The following is a 22,713-nucleotide window of genomic DNA, read 5'->3' as shown; positions in this document are numbered from 1 at the left end:
AGTGCGGCTACGACCTCCCCCACCCGACGGAGTGCCCGGCGGCTGGGAGAACATGTGGTAGGTGCGGCCTGTCTGACCATTTCTCGGGGGTGTGCAGAGCAGCCCTGCCCGTGATAGTGCCGAGAGGCCCGGCTCGGACTTGGACCCCTCGCCAGAACCGCCCGCCAAACGTGGCCCAGGTGGACGAGGGTGAAGAGGAGACCCAGGGGGATGAGGTCGAGGAGGAAGAGGAAGAGAACATTTTCTTTGTTTCCAGCGTGGAAGTCCTGAAGGGGAAGGACAGGAGGCAACCGAGGTGTGTGGTGGAGGTCGACCACTCGCCAGTCCCGGTGCTGGTGGACACCGGAGCCTCGGTCAATGTGATGGCCTGGGGGCACTATGATGCCCTTGGATCGCCCCCAAAGCTGGTCACGCCGAGAGCCTGCATCTTTGCGTTTGGAGGACTTGAACCAATACCGCTGGACGATGCCTTCGTGGCAAGCGTGGAGCACGAGGGCTCGCGAATCAAAGCCCGGTTCTATGTAACACCTGTGAGCAATAACACTCTGCTGAGCTGTGCCGCCGCCGAGGCTCTCGGAATTGTCAGCTTCGCATACTCGGTGTACCTCGAGGACATCGGTGATCTGCTCGACAAGTATGCCGCCCTCTTCAACGGCATTGGAAGGATGACCGGTGACCCGGTTAGGCTACACATCGATGACTCTGTGCAGCCCATTGCATTAAAACACTGCAGGGTACCGTTTCATCTGAGGGAGCAAGTTGACAAGGAGCTCGACAACCTGGTGAGTCTGGACATTATCGAGACGGTTGAGGGCCCGACCCCCTGGGTGTCCCCAATCGTTGTGGCTAGGAAGCCCAAACAACCCAAATCTGTCCGGATCTGTGTGGACATGAGGCTGCCCAACAAGGCCATTAAGAGGGAGCGGCATCTCACCCCCACCATCGATGACATTATTGCCAAAGTGCAAGGGGCTCGGTTCTTTTCCAAACTGGACCTTCGAGCAGGGTATCCTCAGGTGGTCCTCCACCCTGAGTCCTGGTACATAACCACATTTACTACTCGCCGTAGACTATACCGGTACAAGAGGTTGAGCTTCGGGGTGTCATCGGCGGCAGAAGTCTTTCAGAACATCATTAGAGGCGCCCTCGCAGATCTGGAGGGTGTCCTGAACATTAGCGATGACATTTTGGTGTTCGCAAAGACCAAGATGGACCACCTGAGGAAGCTAGGAAAGACCTTTGAGCGGCTACAATCTCTGTGCCTCACCCTTCATCGGGACAAATGTGAGTTCCTGCGTCGCTCCATTGAATTCTTCGGGTTTGTGTTCAAGGAGGGGGGGGGGGTCTCGCCGGATCCGAAGAAGGTCCAAGACATTAAGAAGGCGCAGCCCCCCGAGTCGGTGTCTGATGTAAGATGCTTCCTGGGGATGGTGACCTACCGTGGGCGCTTCATCCAAAATCTCGCCTCGAGGTCTGAACCACTCAGGGCACTAACGAAGGAGGAGTCGGCCTGGCACTGGGGCCCACTGGAGCAATCGGCTTTTGAGGACATTAAGAGTGCCCTGACAGCAGAGGACGCCATGGCGTTTTTTTCGACCCGGCGCTGGCGTCGGAGATCATTGTTGACGCCAGTCCATTTGGCCTGGGTGCCGTATTGACTCAAGTGGACCGGGACGGGAACATCCGGCCCGTAGCTTACGCCAGCAAAGCGCTCTCGGAAACTGAGCAAAGATACTCCCAGATTGAGCGGGAGGCGCTGGCGGTCCTCTGGGGTTGCAGACATTTTCGACTCTGTCTTGGGGCAACCAGTGACGGTGGTGACAGACCACAAACCCCTGCTTCCCATTCTGGCAGGGTCATCCTCGAAGCCCCCGGCCAGAATCGAGAGGTGGATGCTTGCTCTTCTCGAGTATGGAGTTACACTGGTTTATCGGCCGGGTGTGAACACTGCGGCGGACTACCTTTCCAGACACCCAGGAGTGCGTGGGGGAGAAGAGTATGACACCTGCGTGGAATAGGCCGACGAGCATGTTCGAATGGTGGTGGAGGCAGCCACGCCGAATGAGATTCCTCTGTCAGATTTGGAGGCGGCTGAGGACGAGTGCTTTCAGATCCTCAAGCACTCAATGCAGCACGGCTCCTGGAAGTCCATCCTGGAAGCTCTGGCGGGACGGACCCAGGAAGCCAAGACAGGACTTGAACAACTATGGTAGGTCAAGGACGAGCTGTCGTTCTCGGCGTCGGGCCTGCTGCTCCGAGGTGACCGGATAGTGGTTCCCCAGTCCAGGGTAAAGAGGCGATTACCCTGGCCCACCACGGGCATCAGTGAGCCACCAAGGCGAGGCTGCGGCTGAAGGTATGGTTCCCAGAGCTTGAGCGGAGGGTCGATGACTTTGTGGCGGCCTGTGTATGGTGCCAGGCGGCTTCTCCTCTACAGCGAGAGCCAGCGATCGAGGTGATGCCCCGAGGCACGCGGCCTTGGGAGGTCGTCCATGCGGACTTTGGGTCCACGTCCGTAGGCACCCACTTCATCGTACTAGTCGACGAATATTCACGATATCCACAGGTGGAGTTTGTCGAGTCGGTGGCCTTCGAGCACGTGGTTGTTGCCGTGGAGAAGGTGTTTGCGGCCCATGGCTTCCCCCACACCCTGTGCTCGGATAACGGGTCGCAGTTCCAGAGCGAGTGGTTCTCCGAGCTGATGGAGAGCTGCGGGGTACAGCACCGGAAGGTGTCCCCGAGCAAACGGAGACGCTGAGAGACTGATGCAGACACTCAATAAGACCTTCAGGATCGCTCATGGACAAGGGAAGTCACTCCAACGAGCCCTATACCAATTCCTGCGGGTGTACCGCACCACCCCCCATGCCTCCACGGGGGTGGCTCCAGCTGAGGCTCTGTTCAAGCGATGCCCCCGGGGTCTGCGACCTGAAATCGGGGAAAAGGAACCAGGAGTGATTGATAACCAACAGGTGGAGGCAGACCGGCGAGTGAGGATTGAACAGGAGAATGTGCGACGGGGTCTCTGGCCCCAGCGGCTGGAGCCAGGGGATGAAGTCCTCATCCGCAACCAACACCCCCATGGGAAGCTCTCGCTCCCCTATGAGCCAGAGCCGTTGGACATGGTGGCTGTAAAAGGGTCCTTTGTGACTGCCTCGGACGGAAGGTCTGCTGTCACCCGGAATGTCAGCTTCTTTAAGAAACTAGGTGACCCCAGGACTGAGCCACCGCAGGAGCCTGATTTGACGGAGGTGCCTGAGGACAGAGGAGGCCCATCCAGCCCACCGGAATCCCCGGTCCGGGGGACGTCTGCAGAAGGACTTCCCGTGCCGGAGGTAAGCGGGAGGTACCCCCAGAGGGCTGGGCGAGGGGAAACCCGCTTACCTCAGCGAATACGTGCTGGGACATTTGTTTGGTCAACCGGAGTGAGGGGATCCGGTTGGTTGACATTAAAGGGGCTGTGGGCGTGCAGTGTTGTTTTTAATTGATGTGTGGTTTGCAGTGTATAATAAAATGCAGTTGTGTCTCCTCCCTGAAAAAGGAGTGGTGTGGCGCTGCCCCGTGATGGGATGCGCACGCGGCGGCGTGACGTTGCACGTCGCCGCGTGCAGTATAAATAGGGCGTTCCCGGCCGCGGTAGAGCGACCGGGAAGCCCGAACTGGAAAGACGTGTGTCGTGTGTGGTCTTTCCAGGTTGGGGGGCTTACGGAACCCCATGGGGCAAAGGACGAACCCCCAACAGTGGCCAGCTTAGGTGGGTGGAACGCACGGCAGAGAAGTCCACACTGCCACAGCCTGCTTTAACATTACTACTTGTTGTGGTACTTAGGCTGACGACAACCACCCGTATTCCGAGGCACATTCATGGATTGAAGGGCAAAGGTGTGCTGAGCTGAAACACAGTTCTTTAAAGATCCAAATGAGAGTCTGGGACAGCAGAGAGAGCGAGTCAGGGCAAGTAGTTAATCAAGGGCAATCCGGAGAGGTATTGAGAGTTTGGGCCATACACAAATAGAAGCCATTACCACAGCTGATTGCCGACCGGAGAGCTGTTGCCTAAATCATGTCACAGGAGGGTTGCATGTACGAACTTGGCAGAGCAGCTGTGAATTGAGAAGATCAGTGTAAAGAACTGCCCTGCAGATCAGAGACTGGGCGAGAAAGTATGTGCATGGGCGTCACTACACCCTAGAAGCCACGGAATGCGATTTTGGCAGAATACAAGCAGACAAACTTCTCATTAATTGAGACCCCAACAGCAGCAACGGTGGGCAGAGAGAGAGGGATCCACCATTGGAAGTGATAACATTGACAGCAGCAACGCGATGACTGCCAGTTATCCGGCAAGTGTACACCAAGCAAGCTCCATCATTGGGGAAGTCCTGGTACTGCCTCTATTGACTCTAGGCATATACACATCCAAACATGACCCGAGCACAGCAGTAAGGCTGCAAAGCTTCCGTCATGAAGTTACAACCATGGAGCAGGATCAGAAATCGCATCCGCCAAACATCCCAGGCGCAGATCAAGACACATCGACCAAAGTGGACATCCGTCTGTTGCTTGATGAAATAAGGTTGATGAAAAGTAGCATTATGGTGATGACAGACTTACAAACCGGAATGGTGAAGGTGGAAGACAAACAAAGCGCTGGAGAACAGCCGCTGTCAGTTGATCTCGCAGGTGTGAAAACTGAGAGTCACTTCCTTGACATGGAGAAATGGACTTGGCATGGAAAATTGAAAAGTGGAAAATCGAGAGAGGCGGACCAATATCGGCATAATGGGATTAATGGAGACATTGGGTGAATTGCCATTATCTCTGGAAAGGCCAGTGAAAGCCTTGGTCAACTCATTTTTAAAAATGTCCCCCAAAAAACATCGAATTTGACAGAATACACAGACCTGGGGCCCCACCAAATGGTCCAAGGTCAGTTTTAGCTAAATGCCACTATTTCAAACAAAGGATGGAGATTGTCTAAAAAGTACTTCGAAGGGTCATGAGTTGGAGTATGTCATGATTTGTCCGCTGCTACCCTGTCCAAACGAAAAGACTGTTGCCCACTGACGACATGGTTGCAAGAACAAAACATTCAGTATATATGGGGGTTTCCCTTCTCACTAAATTTTGAACATCACAGGCGAAGAATATTAAATAGTTTGGGAAGAAGCAGCCAATGGAATCTTACAGCGCATGAAGTCAGAAGCACAAAGCGTTGACATGGAAGAGACGCAAACTCCCATGGAGTCTACAGTGAAATCAAAATCTTTTACCCAGGAGCGGCTGTGCTAACTGATCCAAAAAATGTAAGCGTTTCAACAATCGGTGAATGCCATGCCTGTACTTATTTACCCGTGAACTGACTTCTGATGGTGAACACATGCCTTTCGGCCCTTTAATGCACCGATCGGTGTAAAGAAACAATCCTGGCACGATATGAACCTCGATGCAGGTGGAAGATGAACAGTTGAACTACTTCTCGTTCCCAGTAAAATGGGAGTTATACGGTTTGTCATTAGAGTTGGGTAGGCACTGAGAAGCACCACTCAAATAAGTAAAAGTTACTCTTGTGTGAGAGTGTTCGGCAAGGGGCTCCTTTTAGTGTGGCCCTATAGTTATAGGGCGTCTCTACTATAAGGGGATGGATGACTTACACACGTCTTATAAGAGATAAGAGGGGTAGCGGGTTGGGGTTCCACATCTAACATATTGCACATTGGAGCACATTGCACATTTTACAAGTACGAAACTACTACACAATTACTTGCTTTTACAGATGATAGGGCAACTCTGCATAATTAAGCATAGGGCCTGCAAAGGAATTTTGACTGCAGTGAGATTACTTAGGAACCACTGAGCGTCCTTAGGCTTGCAGATGACACAAATTCATACGAATGTGGATGGATGGTATGCAGAAGTGAATGGTTCTATCAGATCGAGCGGTTACTCTCTGCTCCACGTATGCCCCTTATAAACAGCAGCTTCCTTTCAGTAAGGAACTCTTTGCCTTTCTCGATAATTGGAAAACGGGTTTGTTGATATGTGGAGGCGATTTTAACATTGTAGCAGACCCCATCATGGATTGGGACTCATTGAGACAAGGGGCTACCCGCTGCCGTGTTCAGAAAAAGATAACCTTCCCTCCCTTTTACAAGATTATTTTCTGATAAATACATGGAGGGCATTGCACCCGTGTGGCAGTGTTCATCTTTCATTCCTCTTCACACTTCACATACTCATGCATTTTACTAGAGGCGGCACACGAATATGCTAGAACTAGCTCTGCAATTGACATTGTGGGATAGTCCGATCACGATATGTGCATTTTGGAGTTGGACATGGGTTTGGGTGCACCAGTAGATCGTAGGTGGGTCTCCAATGACACCCTCTATAAGGACATCGTTTTTAAAGATACTCTGAGGAAGTTAAAACTATTTTGCACGTAATGATACAGGAGAACTCCCCCTCAATACAATATGGGAAGCAACTCCAGTCACAATCTGAGGAGTGGTGATAGCTTTCCCACTTTTAGGAAAATGACCAGACTGTTGCGATAAATAGCCCTTAAGGAGGAAATTGCAACTAAAGAAGCAAACATCTTAATACAGACAAACCCACGGGAAGAAACCCTAGCTGAAATTGGGGAGATTAGAAGAGAACTGAGCGAGATTTGGAAAGGGAAAGTACTGACTCAGCTGTTTCCTAAAACAAAAATGTTACGAGAAAGGCGATAAAGCCCAAACCTTTTTTTTTAAACCATTTTTGTTTTTTAACAGTGCAATCTACAGACTCGTATAACCTTTTACATGACCACGCCTGACTGCTTTTGTCTGTTCATTCACTAACCCCCCCCCCCAATTTCCTCCCCCATTTCCTCCCTCTAGTCTGCCGATTGCCCCTGTGCTTGGCTTTTGCCAGTAGTTCCATTGTGCGCAGAGGCCGTCAATTCCTGCAACATGTTTCCAGGAGTCTAGATTTACATTTTTTTCACTCTGGGCCCTGTTGGGCCGCCTCTTGCCACACTGGTGTTTCCCCCAGTGACCATTTCTGGAAGTAGTTCCACCACTGGCCCACTTATCCTTCGCTTCGCCAGGACACATGCCAAATCCTTCAGCTTGCTAACTGTTAGGCAGAATTATATGCAGTACCCTTTGGGAACACCACACACACCACACACAATTAAGACTACAAGTGACAGTACAAATTCCCCTTTGGTACAAGCCTGTATTACACACTAAAGTGGTAGCAATGGCTGAGCAGCCAGACTTATCTCAAGAGCAAGTGAGCAGTATCAAATAGTTACACAAAGGACAGCAATTACTATGATTCAAGCAAACACTGACTCAAGGTTTCTGAGTAAAAGAATATACATTTATTTACTCTTTAGTTATATAACATGTCACTATCCTAAAGCAGTTTAAAAATCACAATCTTAATATACCACACCACTCACAATAAGTTCCAGACAAGTTAAGTTCACAAAAATGAAGTGGGAGCAAAATGGCACTCCAGAAATTCAAAAGGGAGGGAAAGACAAAGTTAGACAGAAATTGAACCACACCAACAGTTAAGTACTCAGAGCAATTGAACAAGAGTAGCTACAGTGATCAGGGAAAAAAGGCTTATGGCCAAAGTCAATGGGTCAAAAGTCTTTTGCTCAAGATCAGGGTTCAGGGTAGTTCATGGTAAAGTTTGTGCCACGGGTTCCGGACAAAAAGAAAAGTTGGCAGAAAAGTTAGTTCAAAGAGAAGAGAAAGACAAGCCATCGGATTGGAGAAAGATTTCACTCTTTCACCGCGGTTGAATGAAACGAACAACCAGATTTACTCAGTACCTTAAAACGGAGAGGAAGCTGTAGCTGAGGCGTACGTTCCTGGTAGTTCAAGCAGGCTCACGGTTCCTGAAGCGACTGTCAGACTGACATGAAGTACGAAGACTGGAGGGTCCTGCACTACCCAGGGAAGAAACCAGCAGCAGAGCAAAGCAATGAATAAAAGGTGCGCTCCTTAAAACCCAAGCAGGGTCCGACCTTCCTGGCTAGCCGGCCCACTGTAGCTCTGTACAGCGAATTCGACCAGAGGAGGGGTCCTGGCTTGAAGTTTGGGCAAACTGGTTGGTCCAACCAGCTCAAGGGAAGAAGATTCCTGGAGGATCTTCTGTGTCGGAGTTTGAGGATTTGGACCTGCAGCAGGGCTTCACCGGGCGGTTCAGTCGTGGTAGGGGGGGCCTCTTCCGTCGGGTCCTCGTCGGTTCTTTCGTTCCAGTGGCGACTCTGCCTTTCCAGTTCCAGAGACCTGCTTTTTATGCAGTTTTCCCCCATCCACACAGCCTGGCTGTCAATCACGCAGCAGAGTGGCTGTCCTGGCAAGGGCAGTCACCCAGCCAATCAAACAGGAGTGCGACTCCCTCACATCCTGCCTACCCAGACTTTCAGGCGCCTAAAGGATGGCTTCTGTGCAGAAGCCCGCGAAAGACGGCAAACAAAGGGACCAAAACTGGTTTGGCGCGCAGAGTAAAACACGAGAGACTTTAACAAAAAGAAATGGCGAATAAGCCCAGCCGGAGCCGAAATAAAATATATATTTGGTCAAGCGGGTTTATGTTCGAGGCTACTAAAATAGCCTAAAACAATAACATGGTTAATTAAGATAACCGCGGTAGAAAAAATAGGGTAGTTACCACTGCCACCAGCCATGTCTTGATGAAAAGGGAGCGTAACAGTGCTCCAAGAGAAACAGACAAAAAAGGGATAAGAATTAACCCTTTACAATACTCCATGTAAAATGGGTTGAACTGGGTCTGTGATTTAAAGAGACTACGTAAAGTTAATGGCAACTTTACATTTTTCTGGGAGACAGTAGTCCGTCCCAGAAAAATGGAGTCGTGGGAAGTCTAAAAGACAACCCAGTGTCACTGCACTGAAGGTGCTGTGTAACACACATGAAAATGATGCTCATTGAGTAGGTGAAGCACCAGTGCCCAAGATCACACAAATGGTAAAAGCACACACAGCAAAACACATGTAAGAGTGGGAAAACGGCTCACACTCTTACCAGGTGAACAAAATAAACCCTAGAAATCCACCAAAGCTGCTGGGGGACTCATTAGGTAAGGGAAATTAGCCATTTATGAGAATTCTCCCTAACACTAACATATCTTGCTTGCTTAGGTCTCGCAAAGTCACCAAGCAAACAAGCAGTGGGAGATTTAATGTCTAGTTTGTACCTGCTTTGGCCTGGGATATCTCTTTCCAGTATTGTCTGATTTTCGTACAAGCCCAAAACATGTGCACCAAGTCTGCATCCACCAGTCTACATTTTGGGTAATATTGTTCCCTTGCTTTACTAAACTTGGCTATTTTCTTCGGGGTTCAATATCCCCTATGCGTTGCATACAATTTGACCAGTTGGAAGTCTGGCATTTCTGTACACTTTCCTATGGTAGGCTTCACTCTGCCCCAGCTTTCTTGTAAGTCTGCTTCCCGGTTCCGCCTGGCCTGCACCAGCCTACCTCCCAGTCTCGTCATTAACGCCTCGTATGTTGTCGATGCAGCGTGTCCTCCCTCTGAAATATCGTAGGCTGTTTCTATCATTTCTTCCTCTTGCAGTACCCTGTCTGTAACAGGCCATGTTTTTCTATGTTGTGTGAGAACTGTAGTGTGGATTATATGTTGGCCCCCCTGTATGTCTGTCTAGAGCGCGTGTACTAAATTTAATCGGTCTCCCTTCTCGCAGCACATCTCCCATGGTCGCCACCCCCATGGGTTCCCAATATTTCCTCACGTTCGGTCTGAATTGTGCATCCTCCGGCTTCAGTGTCACCAATGGAATCTGTGGGGAATAGTGTTCACTTCCCTAGACAGCAACAAGCTCTATTCCATATTATCCTGCCTAGCTTCAGCATTAACGGAGGGTGTTGGTTACGTGGTGCTACAGTACATATCACCTCTTTTAGAAAGTATGGGGCACATGCCGCTTGTAGCCATTGTTTCCTTGGTCTACTCATCTGACAGCCAGTCTGCGACGAATTGGAGTTGGCTCGCCACAAAAAATGCTTCGAAATTTGGTTCTTTTATACCGCCTTGCTCATCCGGGCTCTTCAATTTCATTAGTGCCAACCTGCTTCTGGAGTTATACCATAGAAATTCTCAACACATAGTATCCAGTTTCCTAAAAAAGGCTGTAGGTATATCCTACGGGACATTGGTGAAGTAATGCAGCAGCCTCGGGAGCACCACCATCTTCAGTAGTGCAGCTCTCCCCATTAGTGAGAGAGGCAATTTAGCCCATAAGGTCATGGATTTCTTGATTCAATCTATCGCTTTTAGTATATTTTGTATGTGTTCTGTCTTGGGATCATGAAAAATGTCTACTCCCAGGTATCTGGATGTGCCCACCTCCCATTTAATAGCTAACCAACTTTACCCCCCTAGGGGATATGAACATGACTTCTGCACATTGATCGTGGTGCCAGATAGGTTTGCATAATGCTGAAACACATCCAGGATAGACTGTACATGTGTGTCTGGGTGTTGTAGGTAAAGAAGCATATCATCGGCATATAGAGAAATCCCGTTCTTGCTGCCCTGTTTAACTATACCTGCATCTCGGTATTGCCTCCGGAGATGTACAGATAGTGGTTCCAAGGCTAGAATAAATAACATGGGAGACCACTGGCATCCTTGCCCTGTCCCTTTACTTAACTGCCGTTGCTCCGAGATAAGGGTGCCCGTCTTGACCCTTGCCACTGGGTTGCTATATAATAACTGTACCCATTTAATATATGTTGGCCCCATACCAAAGCTTTTCAATACCGCCATCAGCCATGGCCATCTGACTGTCAAATGCTTTGACCGCGTCAAGCGAGACCCCCGCCAAATGGTGTGTGCTTCCTTGGGAATGGTCTGTGTTATGGTGTAACCTCCTAAGGTTACATGTTATATTCCTACCTGGAACATGCCCTGACTGGTCTGTATGTATGAGTTTGGATATTGCTGGCTTAAATCTGTTGGCCATTAAAGCTGTGAGAATGTTCCCGTTTTGATTGAGCAATGAAAGGGATCTGCACGATCTGCAATCTGTATCAGGCTTATTGGGCTTCAGTAAGGGGATCATTTACTCTCTCAATGACATCGGCATGGTGCCCGAGTCTTAACGCTTTGAGCATAGCTAACAGCAGGAGCTTGGGGTGACCTCTGTTTATAAATACTTTATAAAATTCACTGGGTAATCCGTCTGACATGGGGGATTTACCAGTCGGCAATCCTCTTATGGTGTGTTCCAGTACCTCTAAGGTTGTGGGGGCCTCTAGCCCGTCTACAGCTTCTGCATCCAATCTCGGAAAGTCTATCTGTGAGCGCCTCATCTATATGGCATAACTGAGATGTGGACTTCTCTGTATACAGCTACCTGTAGTAATCCTAAAAACCCAAGTAGCCTTCTTGTGTCTTGCACCCCTCTCCATCTTCCCCTGTCATCTCACGTATCATCTCTCACTTGGATTCGCTCTTATAGAGCCAGGCCAGCAAGTGTCCCGGCTTGTCTCCTTACGCATGCTGTCTTTCTACATAGTTCCTATAACTTAGCATACACAACCTTCCCCAGTGCTCTCGACATTCCTGTTGCAGGTGGGCTACTTCCTGAGCGCACTCAGCAGACATGTATTCTGAGCTTTCTATGGCTTCCAATTTAGCCTTCGCCTTAAGCAAGTCCCGTGGTTTTTATTCCCTTTGTTTTGGCTATTGCCATCCCTCTAATCACTACTTTAAAAGCTTCCCATATGTTCGAAGTATTCCTTCAGACCTTCTCTGAGGTGTTCTCGGAATGCTGCATCTCTCAAGGATTTGCCACGAAGCCTCCATGTTGGGATACGTGTCGTAGTGGGGGGTGGGGGGGATAGTACCCATGCTTTGCAGTCTGTCCCACTAAATTCACTGAGGGTCTCCTCCCCTGTAAAGACATAATCTAGTCTAGAGTGTAGATTTTGTGGGACAGTGTAATGCGAATATCCGCGGGACTGCGGTTGCAGCGTCCTCCATATATCAGTCAGTTTGAATGCTCATAGCAGTAAATTCAAGGACTTAGCCGCAGGGGCTGGGTGTACAAATTTGTCATCTGATCTATCCATTGTCTGGTTAAGTGGAGAGTTAAAATAACCTCCCCATATTAATGTGCCATCCCTATATGTGCTAATTCGGGAGTATAGCGAACAAAAATAAGCTGCTATGGCGTGATTAGGTACATAGGTATTGATGATACAGAATTCTTTGTGTTCCACCAGTTGCTGTATTATGACCATCCTGCCATCTTCATCTTTGAAGGTCTTGAGGGCTCTAAATGGGACTGACGGTGCACCCATATCAACACCCATCTAGCATATGCTGAATATGAAAAGCCTAGTGTTGTGCCACTCTTATTTCTTAGCTAGAGCCATTTTTTTCTCATATGTAAGATGTTTCTTGGAGGAGTGCTATGTTAATCTTTTGGCGTCTCAGGTATGTCATTACTCTATTCCGTTTGATATAACTGTTCAGGCCCCTGACATTCCAGGACATTATCTTAAGTCCCCCCATCGCACATGAAGATTCCGACATACTTCAACGGTCTGCTGTGCATATTTGACTTACCCTGTGTGATCCATATGTTGACTCCTAACTAACCCAACTCTCATCACCAACCCCCCACAATTGCCCAGCGGAACCTCTTGTGCTCAGGCATCCCTCACTCCCGGCCCAGTTACTTGCTCTGGTGCCTTTAGTGCAGCAGGCAGATAAGTAACTGCTAGTATCCGAACAACAAATCCAGGCTTTGGTAAAGGACGATTCCTTGCAGCGCATACCTGAGTGGGCACTGCACTGCCAGCTCCTGCATGTTGCACAAATTCAATGCCTGGGTCTCTTGTGTTCTGAAGTCGCATCCATGTATAGTCTGCTGGCTGTACTCATCTGTTTCTTGTAGTGTCGTCACGGTCGTTAGCGCATTGCACCTCCTCCGCTCATCCGGTTCTCTTCTATGAATGCAAAAAAGGTAGCAGGCGCCCCTCTCTCGAAAGAAAATGGCATGTTAACCTGTTCAGTGGTTTTTAACATGGTCAGGTAAAACAGTGGCCCACATGGTCAGTCGAGCACTGAAATGCTATGGCAATTCCCTTCTGAACAAGAGTGCCAACAGCAACCCCATACACGTGTTTCAGCCTTGTTGGGCCTCATCAGTGAGGTGGAGCTGTGCCTTTCTGAGCACAGTGAGCAGGGAGTCCACGTACGATTGGCAGGTTTTCCGTGTCCATCCACTTATGCGCTTCATCTGGCGTGTCGAGGATAGCTCAGCCTTTATGAATGATTTTCAGTCTAGCCGGATATAGCAGCATATATTTGAGTCACCTCCTGCAGCCTCCTCTTGACCGATGTGAAGTGCATCCTCTGTTTTTGCACCTGTAAGGTATAATCTGGGTATGCTGTGATATTGGCCGATGCTCGTTGGACCGTTCTTCCTTTGCAAAAGTGTTCTAGAATCTTTTCTCTATCTTTATAATTTAGTATGCTGGCTATTATTGGCCGAAGTGGGGCTCCCAGTGGTGGCTTCCTCGACAGGGATCTATGCGCTCTCTTGACAGTAAAACCTTGAGTGAGGGTACCTGGGCCAATTTCCTGCAGCAACATATTTTCTATGTAGGTGGTAGGGTTCGCCCCTTACTCACCTTCGGGTAGCCCAATGACTCTTATGTTATTGCGCCTGGCCTGTCCTTTCGCGTCCTCCACTCTGCCCTCGAGGTTCCTCACTTGTTGTAGTACTGTTACTTCTATTGACGTGTCTTTAAGGTTATTTGTATTTTCTACTACCTCCTTTTCAAGAGCTCCTGTGCGCTCTGCTGGCGACCTAACATCCTGCCTTAGGAGGATCACATCCAGGCTAAATAGCAACCATCTTAGATTCCAATGCAATCTTCACAGATGCTATAGCATCCGGGACATAGTGGTCCCCTTTCTTTGGGGCTTGTTCCTCCCTTGGTGTTGGAGTCACCTCTGTGGTACTCTCTGGTGCATTTGTGGGTTTAACGAACGTGTCTATTGTGGGCTGCTTCTCCTTGTTCTTTTGGGGCTTGGACGCCATGATTGGTGAAGTCCATGCCTGCTCTATCTTCTCTTCTCTGTCTCCGCTTGCTCCGCCTCTCCCCCTTCGAATCTTCTGTTACAGAGTGGCACAACCTTGCTACGTATCTCTTCCTCTGATCACAGATATTGTCTGGAGAAGGTTGCTCGCTGTGTTGTAAGGCTGAGGTATGGCTACTTGGCTGTCTCCAGCTGCACAGTTGTTTAACTGTCCTGCCCCTGTATAGCTCCCACAGCCTGCGCTGTTATGTCTCTATGGAAGGTGGCCTCGCGTGATACTGGTGCTGTTCTTTTAATGCTCAGTATGTTCCAATCCTGCACTGGCCAGTGACCAACAGAGTGCGCTTTCATGTATCTGTGCCTGTCAATGCTCCTTCTGGTATCCCAACCAGAACTTCCTGTGCTTGTGGAGGCTTCCGTCCATGCGCAATGCCCCCTTAATAATACTGCTTTGGGCTGTGCGTGGATCATTGTCTGCACCATGCGTCTTGTCACCAGGTTTTTATGCGTGTACTTTCACTTTTTATACCACTGTGTTGGGTGTTCTTGCAGGTCTCCTTCTGTGCTCAAGTCCACCCATACAAAGCAGCTTCCCTACACTGTTTGATCCTCAAGACAGCCTGCTTTTGTGCAGAACAGGCTTCTGACCTTGTGCCCTGCTTCGTATTATTTCCATATGCACCAACGTTTGTAGCTTCTGTGCAGGTTCTCGCACTGTGGCTTTGTTTATAGGATGTGGATGGCACTTTTCCTGTGCACTGTGCCTTCTGCCGACTAGTTGAGTAAGTGTGCTTCTTGCCTGTAGATCTGTGGCTTAGGCTGATTACTGCTCCTGCCCCCTCTGACAGCCAGTCGGCATGCAGATTATTTCTTGGGGAAGGGGGTTGGGCTGGTGTATCTGTGGGCACCCCTTCTGCTTTGTTTCCTTTGGTGCCTATACGGCACTTGAATTTCTGTTTAACCGCCCTAGTGCGGCTTGCTTGCGGGGGCCCAGTTATCACCCCGCTGTTATACTGCAGTACTTCAGTATCGCTCCCGCTACCTGAAGTGCGCTTCCGCGCCTCACACCGACCGTTGGATTAGCCCGTCCCTCACCTCCACTCGGCCATTCATGGTGAGGCGCGTAGCTTGCTTAACACCAGGGTCCTGCAAGTCTTATCTGGACGAGTCACATTCCTGACATCAGATCTCGTTTGATCGCCATGGTCTTTGGCCGTTGCTCCGCTGTTTCGGATGTTTCAGTGCTCTCAGCATAAATGGGTCCTTTTTTACGTGGCATCTGCCATCTTTTTTCCTATGGCACTCACTAACTCGCAAACCTCTTTCAGCCCATTATCTCCAGTCTATGAAGCTGCCTCTTATTGTATGCATCACCCTGTGCCTGCTTCCTCTATGTATGTGGTGTTGTAATCACAGACGATTACACATCCTGTAGTTTGTATTAGAGGCTTGGATCATTATGGATCATCAGGAGCTCCAGGAACCTCATTCTTAAAGCATGGCTGCTTAGCCATGCCCCAACGATAAAGTCCATACCTTGTTAGCGACACGGCTGCAAAGTCAAAGGGCAGACACAACGGTATATAGGATCCAGAATGAATGAAGGGGGGGGGTGTATTGGTTGACCCGGTTGAAATTGAGTGCCTGTTTGCTCAATTTTATGCAGCCTTGTACACTACCGAAGGTGGGAGAATGGGCGACTGTATCAATAATACTCTTACGTCCCGTCCCCTTTCCTCCAGACTTATGGGCGTCTATTCCCAGGCACGGGAGACAGAAACTTTTTCACCAGAAAAAACCTTCTTCCCCTTTAAATTTAGGGGCGCAGCCATGGGGAGCATGTGCTGCTCGGACTCTGCCCTCCGGTGCCACACCTCAGTCCCCTTTTCCGCGTCGACTGCAACGTGCCGAATTCACCAGTGCTCCTGGGTTTGGCTTCGGCCATGTAATTCCACGCGCGGATACTTCTGTCTTTTTCTTGTCTTATCTATCATTCAGGTACTCGGTCCTCAGGCATCACCCTCCTCCCCGGCGCATGTTGACTTCTACAGGGTTCAGCAGGTGTCCATCCTGCAACAGGCTCTTTTCAACTTCAGACCCCCACGCCCTCTGCCTACGTCACCTTGCCCCAGACCACGTATGGCAATCCTGTTCGGCGTGTGACTCGCTGACCTCGAAGGCGCTGAAGAACAGACTAGCCAGGTGGAGGGAGCTCTTCCAGAGGTCGCCTCCAGAGGATCTCAAGAACTTCGTGAAGCATCGAACCAGGCCCAAGTTAGGGCCGATATTTTCCTGCGCACCCTGCAAGGGAGACTCCTTCCCAGGAACTCTCCCTCGCGGGAGCGACCGGCCAGTTCCTTCTACCGGCACGTGCACCGAGGCTGCTTCAGCTACCGGCCTTCGGGTTGAGGGATCCTCGGATCCTCCCGGGCGCAGTGTTGCGGACCGGAAGGATCTTGTACCGGGTCTACACCCGAGGGGCTCCATAATACTGGAAATATGTCTGAGGGGGCGCCTAAATGCAGCTCTACCGACCCCCGGGTCGATGGTGTCGCACCTACTGGGGCCAAAGCCCCACGCGCAGGTGTCTTTGTATGAGGCCATAACCCGCACCACTTCGCAGGCATGTGGCAGGCAGCTCGACAAAATGGCCACCGTGCCAGAAAGAGGCACCCATCTGACGTCATTCCAGGAATTCGGTGAAGAACGAGTATCAAGGTGGGACTGGCCTCAACCAGGTGCGTGGCCTACAGTCTACCCCTCATTTGCGCCGGGCAGCTTTCCTTTGCGTCCATATGGACAGGGTATGCAGCGATGCAAGCAGCCCGCTGCTACCCTGTCGGCACCCCCTGACACCTCTTTGGCCAGTGAGGAGGTGCTCTGCGAGAAGTTCCTCTGCCTCACTAGGTGTCCTCAGATGGGGGTTATCCTCAAAGACTCCATCGGGGAAGTCCTCCCCACCATGCTAACGGCACCACAGAGGCCTCCACCAAGCCCCCAGGCCACGGTGCAGCCGCCTCCTCCGGCTCCACAGCCAACTCCGCTGGATCCTCCAGATCCGCAGGATATGGACGAGTAGGAGGATCCGGACATGCCATCCTCAGCCAGGGCCTTCCAGAAACGTCTTGCTGGCCTGGCGGAGTACCTGGGCCTCGTCAAGCAGATGTCCAACAGCGGGCAGAGGGGGTTCTGGCTGAAGTCCTCACACAAAGCCCCTCTGCCAACACTGGGATTCCACTGCAAACCAATGTCTCCCTGGCCAAGAAGGGTTGGCTCAAGGCCCACGTGGCCCAGCCGGTCAATCCACAACTGGACGCCAAGTACAGGCATATGGAGGGGGGGGATACACTCTTGCTCTTGGCCCTTCCTCAGCCACACTCCTCGGTGATCCTCTGAGTTGTCCTCAGCCTCATCTGCAGCGTTGCTAGGCAAGGAGGAGAAGATCTTGGAGGCGTTCGGCAAGAAAATCTACTCCAAGGTATCCTTGCACCTTTGTCAGGCCAACAGACGCCATGCTGGCTGCCACCAACCAAGGGTTATGGCGGGAAATTGCGGACTTCCTCCTGGAACTCCTCACCAGTGCCAATCATGCTTTAAGCCGAGGCTAGCTGAAGCCAAGTTGGTGGTGCATGATCTCACGGAATCCACAGTGGCTCATATCGATACATCAGTCCGTTCCATCTGTATTGCCACGGACATGAGAAGAACAGCCTGGCTCCGGGCAACGAAATGCAACCTGGATGTCCAGGAGCGCATTCTAGATCTACCGTTCGAGGGGGGACCTCTTCCACACCTCTACGGACGAAGAGCTGGTCAAAAAGAAAAGCAGCTCACAAACGGCAAAGTCTCTATCCATTCTTACAAAGACCACGCCCAAACTGTACACCCAATCTCAGCAGCAGCTTCCAGGAACGCAGATCCAGGCAGCCGGACCGCTTGCCATCTCAGAACCGATGCAAACAAAAAAAGGTGGGTCGGGGGGCGTAAGGGCTTTTTCCAGTCCCACTCCTCCACGTCAGCCTCTGAAGGAAAGAAGGCATGACACGCCCCTTAGGGTCCACGTGTCTCAGGTGGGCGGCAGGCTTGCTCTCCATGTACATTTCTGGCACCAGAATTTCACGGACCCCTGGATCTTCTCGGTAGTATACACTGGGTACTGCCTTCCTATCCCAGCCTCTCCTCCCTCCTCCCTTCCACTCCCACAGGTTGGGACAGCAACTCTTTTGGCGGAGATCTGGTCGCTCGTAGAGAGCCAGGCAGTGGAGCAAGATCCAGTCTCCCAGTGAGGCTTTGGCTTTTACTCCCAGGATTTTCGCCATTCAGAAGAACCAGGCGGGCCTGAGAGTTGTGCTGGACCTTTCCACCCTCAACCTACCCATTCAAAAATTCAAGATGGTTACGCCAGCTTTTATAGTGGAGGCATTGGACAAGGGAGACTGGAGGTGCTCCCTGGACCTGAAGGACACGTACCTACATGTCCCGATTTGGCAGCCCCATTGTTCCTTCCAACGGTTCAGGATCATGGGCTACCATTTTCAATACAAAGTCCTTCAATTTGGCCTCAACTCGGCCCCCAGGGTCTTTACGAGACTCACTAACGCTGTGGCAGCCCTCCTCAGAGTGCAGGGCCTCCACATCTACCCATACCTCAACGACTAGCTTGTCAGGGCTACGTCTCCAGAAGCGGTTCGTCGTTCTTCCCATGCCCTTATGAACACTCTGCACACATGCTCCGAGAAGGGCTTCCCGTCAGAGGACAAAATCTCGGCCACCAGGAGGGCCACCGCCCACTTCCTCAGCAGAGAGGAGACCTCGGCATGGTGATACCAACATCTCCTGGGTCTACTGGCAGCTGTCCTATTAGCCGTGCCGCACACCAGACTGGGGAGGAGAAGGATTCGGCTGCACTTCGCGGCCTCATGGAATCGGGAGCGGGGCTCGCAATCGGAGATAATCTTCGTTCCCCCATCTCTCCACCCAGACCTAAAACTGTGGTCCATGGACTGCAACCTGCAAATGGGCAAGCCCTTTCCGGCCGCCCTCTCTGCAGGCCACCATCAATTGGTTGGAGCTGAATGCCATCTGGCTAGCGCTCTGAGCATTCCTACCACTTTTCAGGGGCAAGGTTGTCCTCATCCTGACAGACAACTCGACCAGCATGTACTACGTCAACAAGCAGGGAGGCACCAGATCCCCCCACCCCGTGTGCAGACAGGCGATCAGCATGTCAGAATGGGCCCTGGAAAACATTTACCTCTCAGCAGTCCACCTCCCTGGGGAATCTAACCTGGAAGTGGACAGGCCCAGCAGGGTGGGAGTGGACAATTAAGAGTGACAGCTAAACAACCTTGCTATTCAGGAGATCTTGAACAAGTGTGGTCACCCCCACGTGGATCTCTTTGCCACCTGGCACAATATGAAGTGTCCCCTGTTCGCATCCTTGCAAGGTCAGGGCCCCGGCTCTCTGGGCGACTCATTTCACCTCCAGTGGACAGTCATGAAAGCCTGCACCTTTCCGCCCACTCCTCTGATCCACAGGGTCATTTGCAAGATCAAGGAGTCTCGCCGACTCCTCCTCATTCTGATAGCTGCAGGGTGGCCGGCCAGATCATGGTTTTTGGAGCTACTCAACCTCTCGGAGGTGCCCCCGATACACCTTCCGACGGGCCCAGCACATCTGGCGCAGAAGTGGGGCAGAGTCATCCACTCTGCGCCAGGGAAATTAGCCCCACAGCATGGTACCTGAGCAGGTAACGCTTCGGCACCTTTGCCTCTCACAACCAAATCCGGAGATCCTACAGGGCGCCAAGAGCAAAGCAACCATGGCCTAGTACAGGAGCAAATGGACCAAATTCTGCCACTGGGCAGACTCCAAGGGATTTGACCCCTTGGCTTGCACTTTGAACGACATGCTCTCCTTTTTGGCACACCTCACTCATTCAGACATATAGGTGGATACCTGCCGCACATACCTTGCAGCCATTGGGGCTTACAGGAACTCTGTGGATGGCAGTTTTTCCTCCTCCAACCCCATCGTCAAAAAACATCTGACGGGTCTCGCTAGGCTCTACCCGCCCGGGCGGACACTTGGACCTCTCCCTCGGCTTTCTGCAAGCATTGCTGTTTGGACGCCGGCTCTACATCTGATGCGGCTTTCGGACAAGCGGTTCTCAGGGACCTATTTGCTTAAGGAGGGTCTCCTCTCCACCCTGGGGCTACAATCATTTGTAATCGTCCATACAGTATGGAGGACAGGGGACGGGACATAAGAGTAATTATAAGTTACTCACCGTAGTGACTAACGTACTCTTAGTCCATAGTCCCCTTTTCTCCATATGTCCCACTAACCTCCCCCCTAATACTGGTGTCATTAGGCAATGTTAAATCTATTGTCGACGCGTCAATGGGGTCTGAAGTGTGGCGCCGGAGGGCGGAGTCTTGGCAGCGCATGCTCTCTGGGCTGCGCCCCCGCGTTCCTCTAAATTTAAAGGGGAAGGTGTTTTTTTCTGGTGAAAGGTTCCGTCTCCCGTCCCTTGGCAGGGACGCCCATCCAGTATGGAGGAAAGGGGACTATGGACAGTGAGTAACTTATAATTTCTTTCAAATTAATTTTTATTGAAGATTGTGCAAAGATTAACAATAAGTACATTGCATCACAGTTGCCTGTCAGTGTAGGGGATTAAAAACAAACGGGGACAATATAATGATCACAATTGCGTGAGTCTGAGCCCCTTCCAAAGTCCCCTCCGTTATCGAGACAGTTATTGGCAGGGATCACCCATGTGATTGCAATGAGCAATTTCAATCTAATTTACGTTTTTTCCTCCCCTCCTTCCCCTCTCCCTTCCCTTTAATATTTGATAAACTTCAGGAGACCAGAAGGTCTTAAGTGCATGAAAAATACATGTCAACACTTAACTCTCAAAATTTCCTTTTTTTCCCCCTATGGACTACAGCGATCTGAGCGGCCATTCAGGCCACCCCACAATGTTACAATGTTCGATCATTAGGGTGTTAGTTTGTTTTGTTCCCAATACTCTAAGAAATGGGAGCCACATTGTGTCTATGTACGAATGTGATTCCATCAGCATTGCTGTGGGGCTTTCCATGTCGTATGTCTTTTGCCTTACGCAGCCTTTCTCTTTTTGTCCGGCGCATCACATTCTTCCACCTTATGGTCAGACAAACCCAGGCTGCTAGCCGTAGGTTTCTGGGCATGAGTGGTAACATTAAGTATTGGTCCTCTACAAGCTCGACTCCAAACAAGACAAAGAGTGTGGACTCCAACCTCCCTATTCCCTCTGTCATGCATCCAGCCCAGGATTTCCTTCCAATAAGTTTGCACTTTGGGACAACCCCACCATTGGTGCCAATAGCTGTCGATCATCGAGCATTCCCGCCAATAATATCGGCTTATCTCTGGGTACATTTTCGCCAGTCTTTGGGAGGTCAGATGCCATTGCGTGAGCAGTGTGCCGTTATGAATTTTATATTGAATAGAGATTGTGGAGTTCCAGACTGCTCTGTAGATTGCGGCCCATCCTTCCAGGTTGCCTTCCCATCCCAGATCTCTCTCCCACTGGGCTTAAGTGTTTGGTGTTGTCAGATGCCCCATGTCCAGCAAAGTGCCATAAAGCTTTGCGATTAACCCTTTAGAGCCCATGTGAGTGTTGAGCGTACTTTCAAAAGGGGTGAGACGCCTCTGGGGCAGTTTGTTCCACTGGGGGTCGGTAAGCGTGCTTTTTAGTTGCAAGTATAACCATGCTTGGATCTGTTGGCTCTGTTGGGCACTCTCTAATTCTTATGTGGTCAAAAAGATCCTGTCCTTCCACAATTGCTCCACTCTTACCAACCCCTGCTCATATTGTGGTTGAAAACGGATCCGGTCTGCTATAAGATCTCAAATTTGGGGGCCCAGATGCAGCATAAGGGGGATGGCCATGTGGTGACCCTGCTCATGTCTGCTCTTTTTTTCCAAAGGGACCACAACACTTCTAAAACTGGGTGTTCGCGCACTCTTGGGGTGATTTCCGAGGGGCCCATAGCCATTCTCCCAGGTGCAAAATATCCATTCTCTAGGTGAACCCATTGCTTGTCTGGTTCTCTCAGGTGGTCTAGCATTACACACAATTGCGATGCCATGTAGTACTAGTAAAAGTCTGGATATGCCATGCCCCCCCCCTTGTCTTTCGGCAAGATTAATGTTTTATAGGCCACCCAAGGCTTCTTCGCTTCCCATAAAAAGGCTAGTAGGGAGCGCTTTATTTCCTTGTGGAAGGAACTCTGGAGCACCACAGGGAGTGATTGAAAAAGGAAAAGAAACTACGGGAGACAGTTTATTTTAATAGCTGTGAACCTTTCTGCCCATGAGAGCTTTAGTTTGGAATATTTCTGGATATGTCTCTTTATTGCTGTCCAGAGTGGAACAAAGTTGGCCTGGTACAGATTCCCTAATTGCTTTGTGATGGTTACCCCTAGCTATCGGAATGGCGTCCAGACTTTGCTTCAAACCCCAGCTCCTTAATTGGTTTTCTAAAGGGTCTCCGTTCCTTCAATGGTAAAATAACTGTTTTGTTTAGATTGATGCACAATTATGGCTAAAAAAG

At 50.5% G+C, this 22,713-nt stretch overlaps 1 protein-coding gene across 13 annotated transcripts in view; it reads left to right on the top strand.

The window, feature by feature from the left end:
• The window catches only part of CAPRIN2 (caprin family member 2), a 2,777,496-nt gene that overhangs the window by 2,222,490 nt on the left and 532,293 nt on the right, over nucleotides 1–22,713 (top strand). The gene's annotated exons all lie outside the window — the stretch shown is intronic.

The sequence above is a fragment of the Ambystoma mexicanum genome, chromosome 12 (assembly GCF_040938575.1).
Source record: "Ambystoma mexicanum isolate Mex_15411 chromosome 12, UKY_AmexF1_1, whole genome shotgun sequence".
Taxonomy (NCBI): domain Eukaryota; kingdom Metazoa; phylum Chordata; class Amphibia; order Caudata; family Ambystomatidae; genus Ambystoma; species Ambystoma mexicanum.
This window is presented reverse-complemented; position numbering and strand designations above follow the sequence as displayed.